We start from the raw sequence: 12193 nt of genomic DNA on the forward strand, positions 1-12193 counted from the left end.
AAGATCTAAATGGAGCCAAAGCAATCAAGCTCTAAAATCTGTGAATAGACTTGTTAAATATAAGCAGTTTCAGAAATGTAACATTTAGCCACTGTTAATAATCCAAAACATGAACTTACTTGACACCAGGGCAAAGAAGAGCCCTTCTGGGTGAAGTCCAATAACCCTGTTTCAAGATGCTAAACATCTGGTTGGTCACATTGGAATTCAGCCTTATTTTTGCCATCTTCTTTATGATCTGTCTTCCCTTTGTGACATGGGCACCTGCGCTATCTAAACATCCCTTACCGTGGGACTGATGGAAGGCCCAAGTGCTCAGTGTTTTTATCGGAGTGCTTTAACAGTTCCTCTAAGGATAAAGCCGAGAAGACAAGAGATTTAAGCTAGAAATTTTGGAGTGTTTCCTAAGCCTGTCAACCATTACAAATGCTGTTAAATCTTAAGTGTGTAATGTACATGAATAAAAGTTCTTAAATATTCTGTCTTCATTATGTGGTATTTATGAAACTCTTGGGAGACTCTTTTTTTAAGTATAAAATATCACAGTGCCCTTATGTAAATGTTGACTGCAGCTTAAAATCATGTTCTACTTTTAGCAGGACAAAAGAGAAGGGAATGGTATTTAGGCTCTTTTCAAGAAAAAAATAGTGCCAATGATTCTGAAGGAAAGAAGTGATACTGTCTACTGACCAAGACTGTCTTATCATTCCCTTCAGCTTGACTAAACTTTAGATATTTTTCTTGCTAACGTTGGGACTCTGACCTCCCTTTCTTAGAGTATTTACTTTAGAGAACTAGCAATTGTAAATTCCTTCTCTACTCCTTTGAACTGCATGTAAATCTTCTCCCAGCCTCATGCCCAGTTTTACAACCCAGGAAATATCTTGCTCACAGGACCTGGGAAGCATCTCTTTAAAATGTAAGCATCAAAGATGATAGGATGATTGCGCCCCTATCTTCCAGTCTCTGTGGGAAGGTAGGAGCCTAACTTTGATGGGTGTCAGTTAGCAAACACAGGTGCCCTAAACATAGTGAAGATTGTTTGCAAGGTCAGGAATAACTCAGTGTGTTCCACACATCCCATTGACTTACTTCCTCCCTAACATCCTCCAATACTTTTCTATTAGCTCACTCCAGTGCTTACTCTCCCACCTTTTGTTTCAGCAGGTTTGAGTTCAGTCGCTCTCTCTTACTGCAATAGCTGGTGTAAAGTCTTCCTTGCCTGTTGAACTTTGGTGCAATTTTGGCTTCAGTGCGACATAATAATGGTGATGCTAGCTTAATTCTAAAATTGTCAGCTAAGTATTTACTGAAGAGAAGCAGAAGGAAATAACCTTTCTTTGACACGTATAATATGCCAGACAGTGTGCTACTCACATTATTTTGTTAACTCCTACAAATGACTGACTGCCCCCATTTGCTCAGGACTGAGGCTTTCCCAGGACATGAGGCTCTCAGTGCTAAAGGCAGGAAAGTCCTAGACAAACCCGAGACAGTTGGTTACCTTACTCCCCTGCGGCATTGCATTATGCGTCAGCACCAGATTTGTGGGGTTTAGGAACATTAGGTAGCCTAGTGATACAGTCCAGTTTCATAATCTGAATCTTAGGCTCCCCAGGTCCAGTCCTAAATTTGAGCACTTAATATGTTAAAAGCACTGTTGGTAATGACATTGGAGCTTCAAAGACATAAGTAACACGTCCTGCTATCAAGGAGCTTACATTATGAAATGGCAAGTGCTACAAGATCCCACTTAATACAAGTTGAAATAAGGATGTAGTCACTTCCCTGTAAAATAACAGGAACTACTTCAGAAAGGACATGGTATCCCTGATCTGAATGAATGGTGTAATAAGGAATCCTTCCCCAAATTTCAAATAAATCCTAAAACCTGTCGGCAATACTGTGTGTGGAAACAAGTGAAGACAACCCCGTTGAGAATAAGCAGAGGCTATTTATTCAGAGCTTGCTATAGCTAGGGAGTCAGCCAGCATCACTTGGATTTGGCAGAGCCTCAAAGGCAAGGGGGGGAGTTGAAAAGCTTTGTGGTTTACAAAAAGAAAGGCTTCAAGTATGTTCTGATCTGAAGTTGTTGGCATGGAGAAGCCAAAGGCAGGCTAACTAGAAGCACGGTATCTTGTGTGTTTTGGGGAACATGTTTAGCTTTCTCTGGTTGTTCCTGAGATGGAAGCAGGTGAAAAATATAGGGAAGCTTCCAGTGATTGACCAAGTTATGACCAGTCTGGACTAATTGTCATAGATGTTAAGGTTTGGCTTCCCACTCAGGTTGCTGCAAAGATTGTGGCTCAGAGTCCTGTTGGCATGGTTAGACTAACCAATGTCCCTTTTCCTTCTCTTGGGAACATGTTCTTTATCCTTAGAAAAGTAGAAAAATCATAGAGCACTTTCCTGTCAAATTGTAAGACAATTTGAAGTCACCATTAGTCCATCATTTCTGCCCCACACAAAGTAATAAAGTGCGTACCCCTCTCTCCCACCATGTCTTTGTAGAAACAGTACCTGCTGTAAAAAAGGGTAGGCCTATGCCTTGTCATTGATATCTGACTGTACCATGACAGGTCAAGGACCCAGGAATGATCTGAATAATAAAATATCTCCTCCTGGAGATAAAAGTTAGCACCTCATGTGGGAAATACCTAGGTGTTTTTAGGCATTGAAACTAAGAAGGGAGTAAAGGACACTGATAAATCCTTTTTTCAGTCTTTGTCCCTTATTTTCCTGAAAAATATATATCTTTATGATTTTAAAAATCATATTGTGCTCTGGATCAGAATATGGAGACTGCAGAAACTAAATGAAGTTGATATTGATATAATCATCCAGTTTGAAGCACATGGTGGTATAAGTGGTATAGTGATATCACTATAGTGATAGTTGGAGACAAGAACCTAATGCTAGAAAGAAATCATTCTGTATGTGTATGGATATTGAGAGATACCCCTATCAGGACAGCATCAGTGCAGTTTCAAACTCATGAAAGCAAAAGGCATAGATAAATGCAAGGCAGCATCAGAATCTAAGGAGTCTGTGTAGAAGGCAGAGTATGGTGTGAGGAATTTCAGGGGGTGGAGTTTTCGGTATCATGTGAATAATATTATGTCATAAGGAGGGAAAAAAGCAAAGCATGACTCGTGAGCAAACTCCATGTACAAGAGAGCATGACAAATAAAAGATGAGACCAAGTTCAGTAAAACGATAGCAGCAAATATGTGATTGCATGCAAAGTGCAGTTAAACATTTAAAGGACCACATTATTTCACAAAATGTGTTATGTTGAGGTTAACCCATTCTTCCACATATATACAAGAAACATATAGAACATTTCATACAAAAGCATTCATGCTGTTATGTGTTAGGTTCTCCCTTGGCACTAGAGTTGTAGGAAATTGTCTGTAATAACTTGAAGATCAGGGAATTGGGAGTGGGTATGGATGAGACTTGAAAGCACGACAGAGGAAATCAGCACGTAGGCAAAAGTATGCTCAGTCATTTGTAAGAAGTTCCTCTGGAAAATTGTTGTTTGGGTTTTGGGTTAGCTAGAAGCACAATGTACTCATCATGTTTGTTTCCAAATTAGTTTGTTTTATTTTCCAAATTTTTTTGTTTTATTTTTGAGTTGAGTGACTCTTCCTTCCACTCTACAGACACATGATGTCTGTTTAGCATTTCTCCCTCCGTCATGAGCTTCAGGTACCGACATAGAAGGATGGACTATTAACAAAAGCTTGGTCACTCTACCTATATGTTACTTGGACTATTGCAGAGTTCCTTAAATATCTTTCTTGAATGAAATTAAGGAAAAATTGATGATAAATTTGGGTTAGGACTTAGAATGAAAAGAACGAAAATAGTTTAAAATAATAATAAAATATATTGACTATGTGCTGATGAGGGACAAAATGCAGTGCTCTAAGGCCAGCAGCAGCTTGGGTCAGCACAAAGATACATAGGGCAGGAAGGAGAGATCCTCCTGGAAGCTACAATAGTCATGAAAAAAGTGAATCCACAGATAACAGAAGATGGGCAGGGGTACTTCAGGTGAAAATCAAAACAGCATAATAACTTGAAATATTAAAAAAATAGAGGTCTTATTCCGGGATAGTTTAAGATGGTTATGTGCTTGTATGAATAGAGGAGCTCTTTCAAATAACTGACTCTTAAGTGTAAGGTATTTGATGGCCTAGCCAGTGACTCATCAGTATTTACTTATCATATGTGCCCAGCACAGTGTCATATATAATGTGTTCAATAAGTTTTTATTGAAATGCCATCCATATGGAAATTAAACAGTAAACTTGCTCAGCCTTACAATAATTTATACTCAAATCCTACAAGAAATAACTTAGACTACAAAATGTGAGTCAGTACATTAATCTCTATTGTTCCTTTTGTAGCAATCTGAAAGCATATTAAGCCATTCTATAGCATATTTTCCATAAAACATATTAATAGACAGTTAATTTCAAAATGATAATAGCCTCCATAAAATGAGCACGAAACTGTGCCAGGTATTTATTGGACTAAGTTTTCAATATACATTACCCTTTTTACTGTTCACAAGAATTCTTTAAAATAGGCACTGTTTTTATAACAAGTGAAAAAAATATAGAACTGAGGGTAAAAGATATTCATTAATTTCCTGAGGAACTAAGATTTATACTCAGCCACTCATCAGGACTTTCACTTCTTAATTAAAATTCTAAACTGATTTAGGACACACTTCCATAGTATTCACGTAGATATCCCAGATAAATTTTAATAAACTTCAGCAATGTGCTCAAATCACTCAGCTAGTAGTGTCAGAAGTCAACTTAGATTTTGACATAATATGTGGAATATTATAACTAAAAAGGCATGGTAAAAGGATTAACAGTGTGGGGAGAGTGAAACCAAATAGAGCCCAGTGATCTCACTGAGTTGATAAGACAGATAGCAATGTACGTAAAGATTGAGGTAGCTAGAATTTGAAGAGCAGTATATGGAAAAGGAGGGAACTATATAGAGACAGGGCTACAAAGGTCTGGGGAAAGAACTACCATAAACAGTTATCTAAAAGTTCTAGAGCTCATACAGGGGTGAGAATAGTTTGTGTTTTCATCAGCCAAAGGGGAGAGACCTCAGAAGGATGTCACTATTTTAGTGAGATTTAATTAACCTCAGAATAATGACTATTCAGGACCTTCCTTACCAAAGTTTAAAATTAATTTCTGAAAGGATTATACTCATTACAAGTAATTTAACACTATGCCAGAAGAAAGTCAAATACTCTCAAAAGAAATATAACAGAATCTATTATGCAACAAAATAAAATTCACAATTTCAGGCATCCAATCAAAAATTGCCTGGCATGTAAAGCAGGAAATAAATATGACCCATTAATCAAAAGATGAGCACAGATTTTAGTGAGATGATATAAAAAATACAAAAATGGAACTTATACAGACTAAAATTAATATCTAAATATGTGGATGTATATCAAAGAGATAAAATAGAATCCCCTTTTAAAAAAAAGACTACTTAGTCTATCTATGAAAACCAACATTAGATATGAAGACACAGGTAAGTTATAAGAGATGGAAATACTATACAAATGCTAATCACAAGAAAGGAGGAGTGGCTATGTTATTATTATACAAATTATTCTTCAGAACAAGGAAAACTATAATAGATAAAAAGAAATATTTCATAGTGAAAAAAGTTCAAATTATCAAGAAGATATAATTTTAAATGTGGTTGCACACAACTAGAGTTTAAAAAATATGAAGCAAAATAAGATTAAAATTAAAAAAGGGATGGGGGATATATGTGCACATATAGCTGATTCACTTTGTTGTACAGCAGAAACTAACACAACATTGTAAAGCAATTATATTAAAGATGTAAAAAAATATTAAAAAAAGAAATAGGTAATTCTACAGTTACAATTGGAGACATCAATATTCATCTTGAGATGAATAATTGATAGAACATATGGACAGAAAATCAGTAAGATTTGAACAATACTATATACCAGTTTTGATCTAACTGAAGTTTATAGAGCAGTCCACTCAAATACAGCAGAATACACATTATTTTCAAATGCACTTGGAACATTTACCAAAATAGAACATATGCTGGGCTATGAAATATCTCTTAACAGACTTTAAAAGATTGTACAAAGTATGTAACATGCCCTGCCCGACCAGTGCCTGCTTCACCTACAACCTACTCACATGACTGACCTTCCCTCTTAATCACAGAGACATACTGGCCCCAGCCCCAGCTAGTGTTTGTTCTAATCTCTAGCTTAGAACATCTCCACCATGATAGTTTATCAAAGGGGCAGTGAGGGCAGTGCTCCTCTACTCGTTTCCCTGTCCCTGGTAACCCATGAGACAACCTGACGTCAGTGTCAATTCCCCCATAACTGGTAACCTCCCACCCTCCACCATTGTCATGCCTGCCTGCCGCACACAGTGGGGTGTCGCTGTGTCACTCCAGGACCTTGCTTCAGACATTTAAGAGCCCCCTATCCGTTAAACCATCGATGTCTTTGTTGATGACTCCAGGCTCTTTCTTCTGTCTTGAGGCTGGGCAAGTACAGGGCTTATAGGCCTGTGGGGTGTGGCCCAACAGTATTCTAACCACAATGAAATTAAATTAGAAATCATTGACGGGAAGATATCTGGATGATTTCCAACTATTTAGAAATTAAATAACAAACTTTAAGTTGTACATGGATGACAAATAAAGTTCAATGAGAAAATATTTTGTAAATGAAAATGAAAGCACAATATGTCAAAATTTGTAAGATTCAGCTAAAGTAGTCCTAGAGAGAAATGTATAGCTATAAATGATTGTTATAAAAGAAGAAAAGTCTAATACTAATGATCTAAGTTTCCACCTTAGGAACTCAGGAAAAGAAGAGCAATTTAATCTCAAAGGAAGCAGAATGAAGGAAATAGTAAAGTTAAGAAAAAAAATCAATAAAATAGAAAATTGACAGAAATAGAAGAAAATTAGTGAGACCAATAGTTGGTTCACTGAAAAGATTAATAAAATTGACATACCGTAAGTAGAGTAAGAAAATGCTGGAAAGTGAAAATTACTAATATCAAGAATGAAAGAGCTTATATCACTACAGATCCTACAGATATTAGAAAAGATTATAATAAATATTATAAACAATTTAGTCCAATAAATTTGACAATTTAAATGGAAAAATGTATAAAATGGATGATAGTAAATGATGCAATTTACCACATCTCTCAAGAAAAAAAATAACCATTATAGCACTATATCTATTAAAGGACAGTATTGATACTAAAATCTTTTCAGACAAAGAAAACTACAGGCCTACATTAGTTTCCTATTACTGCTGAAAAAGATTACTACAACACACCTTTATTTATTTATTTTTTATTGAAGTATAGTTGATTTACAATATTGTATTAATTTCTGCCATACAGCAAAGTGATTCCGTTATACACATAGAAACATTCTTTTTATATATATTCTTTTCCATTATGGTTTATCACAGGATATTGAGTATAGTTCCCCGTGCTATACAGTAGGACCTTGCTGTTTATCCATTCTGTACATAATAGTTTGCATCTGCTAACCCCAAACTCCCACTCCATCCCTCCCCCATGCCCCCTCCCCTTTGGCAACCACAAGTCTGTTCCCTATGTCTGTGAGTCTGTTTCTGTTTTGTCCATGAGTTCATTTGCATCATATTTTAGATTCCATATATAAGTGATATCATATGGTATTTGTCTTTCTCTTTCTGATGTACTTCACTAAGTATGATAATCTCTGGTTCCATCCATGTTGCTGCAAATGGCATTATTTTGTTCTTTTTTATGGCTGAGTACTATTCCATTGTATATAGGTACCACATCTTCTTTATCCATTCATCTGTTGATGGACATTTAGGTTGTTTCCATGTTTTGGCTATTGTGAATTGTGCTGCTGTGAATATAGGAGTGCATGTATCTTTTTGAATTATAGTTTTGTCTGGATATGTGCCCAAAACAACACACATTTATTATCTTATAGTTCTGGAGGTGAGAAATCTGGAATGGGTTTCATTGGTCTGAAACCAAGGTGTTGGCAGGGCTGTGTTCCCTTCAGAGGTTCTAGGGGAGAATCTGTTTCCTTGTCATTTTCAGCTTTTAGAGCTGCATTCCTTTGTTCATGGCCCCTTCCTCCATCTTCAAAGCTATCAGGGTACCATCTTTAAATCTCTCTCTCCCTCCTTGCCTCTGCTCTGCCATCATGTGTGTATTCTAATCTAACTTCTGCCTCCCTCTTATAAGGACACTTGTGATAACATTTACTATCCACTTGTGTAATTCTGAATGACTTCTGCATCTCAAGATCCTTACTCACTTCTGCTAAGTACCTTTTATCATATAAGATAACATTCACAGGTTCCTGAGATTTGAATCTGGATATCTTTGGGGGTCACTAGCTACCACAGGACCCAAATGGCTTCACTGGTGAATGCTACCAGATATTTAATAAAAATTAATATTTATTCTGTACATATTCTTTCAGAAAATAGAGGTGGATCAAATACTTTCAACTCAACATATGAAGATGTCATTACCCTGATACCAAAACTGGACAAAAACAGTAAAAAAAAAAAAAAAATGTAAACAGATTTTCCTCAAGAATATAAACGGAGAAATACTAAACCAAGTATTAGAAAGAGAATATAGCAAGGTATACACGTGATAATATTTTATGACTAAATGAGGTTTGTAATAAGAATGAAAGGTTGGTTTGACACTCAAAATTAAAGTAATTAATATTATTAAAAGAAACATTATCAGTTGATGCAGAAAAAGTGTTTGCCAAAATTAAATACTCATTCATCATAAAAATTCTCCTAAAACTAAAAGAAGAGACATTTTCTCAAACTGATAAAGAAAATCTTTATAAAAGCTTTAGCTCATTATACTTAATGATAAATAACTGAGTGCTTTCTTCCTAAGATCATGATCAAGGCAAGAATGTCCATTCTCACCACTTCTGTTCAACATTGTTCTGGAAGTTCTAAGTGATGCAATAAAGCAGGAAGAAAAATATTAAAGGCATACTGATTGAAAGGGAAGGAGTAAAACTGTGTTTAATCATAGTCAACATGATGGCCTACGCAGGCATTTCTAGAGAATCTAGAAAATACTGCTAGAATTAATAATGATTTTATCAGCATCACTGGTCAAGGTCAATATACAACAAAAATTAGCATTTCTATGTACTAGAATACAACCACTCGAAGCAAGATTTTTTAAAATGCCATTTATACCTGCATCCAAAATATGATATATTTATAGATAAATTTAAGAATACATATGCAAGAACTGTACACTGAAAGCTACAAAACATGGCAAAAGGAAATTTAAAAAGACCTAAAAATAGATATATACCATGTTAATGTATTAGAATATTTAATATTGTTATGATGTCAATTCTCCACATGTCAATCTACATATTCAGTGTGATCCCAGTGAAAATTATACCAGAATTTCTTTCAGTAGACATTGACAAGCAAACTCTAAAATTTATATGGAAATACAATGGACCTGACTGAACAATTCAAATTCTTTCTAAAAGAAGAACAAAGTTGGTGAACTATCTGCTTTCAAGATTTATTATAAAGCTATAATAATCAAGACTGTGTTATTGGCAGTTGGAAGAATTGGACAGAATACAAGACCCAGAAAGTGACCTCATTTATATGATGAATTTATTTTTGACAAAGATGCCCATTAATTCAGTGGAAAAAGTATAGTTTCTTCAACAAATTGTCCTGTAATTATTAGATATTGCATGGAAAAAATATGCACTGCCACTCTTACCTCTCCCCATACACAAACTTGAAATGGATCATACATCTACATGTAAAAGTGAAAACTATGAAACTCCTAGGAGGAAACATTTGTGACCTGGGTCAGGTAGCAATTTCTTAAGAAGACAGAAACAAAAAAAAAACATAAAAGAAAAAAACGGAAAGTTTTGCTTTTCAAAAAAATATCGTTAGCATTGGTAAGAAAAGAAAAAGGAAAGAAAAGAAAAAGTCTACTTTCTCCATAGCCTGTGAGAAAATATCTGAAAAGATATATGTCATAAAGAATTTGTGTATCTAGAATGTGTAGAAGAACCTTTATAGCTCATTAATAAGAAGACAGTTAAACCAATTAAAATGGACAAAAGATTTGAACAAACATTGCAACAAAGAAGCTATGTGAAATTCCAATAAGCCCATGAAAATATACTCAAATTCATTAAGCATTCTGAAAGCACAAAACCATAATGAGAGGCCACTATCACCCATTATTTATCAATCACTTCTAGGTATTTACCCAAGAGAACTGAAAAGCCACGTCTATTTAAAAAAAAAAACTTATACGTGAATATTCATAGTACTGTTATTCACAGTAGCCAAAACCTTGTAACAATTCAAGTGTCACTATAGTGAAAGAAATCAAATAAGCAGTTGCCAAGGACCAAAATGTCAGGTAAGGAGACTGACTATGAAGGAGTACAAAGGACCTTTTTAGGATGATGGAAATGTTCTATATCTTCATTGTGCTGGTGGTTACATAACTGTATTACATTTGTCAAAACACACTTATTTGTGCATTTAAATTTGGTGAAATTGTATGTAAATTGTGATGATTAGGCTGATTTAAAGAAATCATATCTTGCCCTCCGAAAATAAGATTTTAAGTAAAAAAGGTTTGGAGCCAAACTCTCTGGGTTTCCATCCTGGGTTTCCCAGTAACTATTTGTGTGACCTTGGAGAGGTTATATACCCTTTGAAATCTGCCTCATAGGGTTACTGTCATTTAACTATGCAAAGTACATAGGACCGTATCCAGCACAAAGTAAGTGCTCAGTGAATGCTTGCTGTTCTCAGTTGTTGGTCCTGACTTTGCCACCTAATTATGACATTGATCAGACAATTTAAAGTTTATATGATTTTTTCCAACCTTAAACATGTTGTGATGACATGGATCCCTATGGTATTTCAGGCTTCTGACACCCTAAAGTCTATAAAGACATGGAACGATTTTTTTTACACTCTCTTAGGAGACATGCTTTGCAATATTGTTTCAGAAAAGGTTTCTGAAAGAAGCATCTGCACCCTGAAATTATAGGTTTGTCTAATAGAGGAATTTTTTTTTCTCATTGACAAAAGTGTTAAGATGGTTTGCACTTTTTCACCTTAAATAAATCAAGTTTCGCCAAAGAGGTAGACTAAAAAAACTTCTAATTTGATCAAAATCTATTGTTTTGACAGTTCGCCAGCAGCACAATTTTTGGGGGTACAGTTTTGCTTTCATTACTGGTAAATCATGTAAAGTTGTTTTTCAAGATTGATAAAAGCCTCCTGATTTGTTTAATGTAGTACAATTTATTAGGTTTACAAGTTTCCCTTGATGCATACTATTAAGGGCATCAAACTCAGGAGCTTTTATCAGATCAGCACTTTTTCCCTAGGTACCTCATCTCCCCCTTTATTTAATGATGCTGTCCTTGATAATGTAGTGATGCTCAACAAGCTGGAGGCTGTAGGTATCAGGTAGTAGAGTACTGACAGATATTTGGCAGAATTATTTGTTTTTCCTATTAAATATGTCTACCTCAATGTGATTTATAGTGCAACAAATTAGAATCTAATAGTGAAATGCCTGAGCACTTAAGAGTTATAGCAATCAGTTACTGTATAGAATTGTGGTGAAAGGTCCATTCTACTTGAAAATTCTATCAAAGGATCTTTCACTTCCTACAATAAGCAAGAGACTACTTCACGAGTTCAGCCAACTTGAAGTTCGTACATAGAAATTATACAGTTTTCTGCAATAACAAAAGACAATCACTACTTTCACATCTCTTAGAAAGATGCATCAAGATTCATCTTTAATGGAATTTCCTGTCACATTTCTGGATTCTCCCTATGAAAATTCCTGATGATGGATTACATGTTTAATAAACAATACACATTACAGCTGTCATGTTCTTGCTAAAACTTGATTTCCCCTCTGGTCATTGTGAGTGTGATTACGCTCACAGTGTATTTCCTTGAAAGGTGTTTTACGCAAAGACAGCCAAGCTCTCGAGCCTAATTCATTCATGGGCCTGCAGCCAATATGAGCACTTGGTGTACTGCTGGATGCCATTG

Source organism: Lipotes vexillifer, unplaced genomic scaffold (genome assembly GCF_000442215.2).
Source record: "Lipotes vexillifer unplaced genomic scaffold, Lipotes_vexillifer_v1.1 scaffold789, whole genome shotgun sequence".
NCBI classification, from domain to species: Eukaryota; Metazoa; Chordata; class Mammalia; order Artiodactyla; family Lipotidae; genus Lipotes; species Lipotes vexillifer.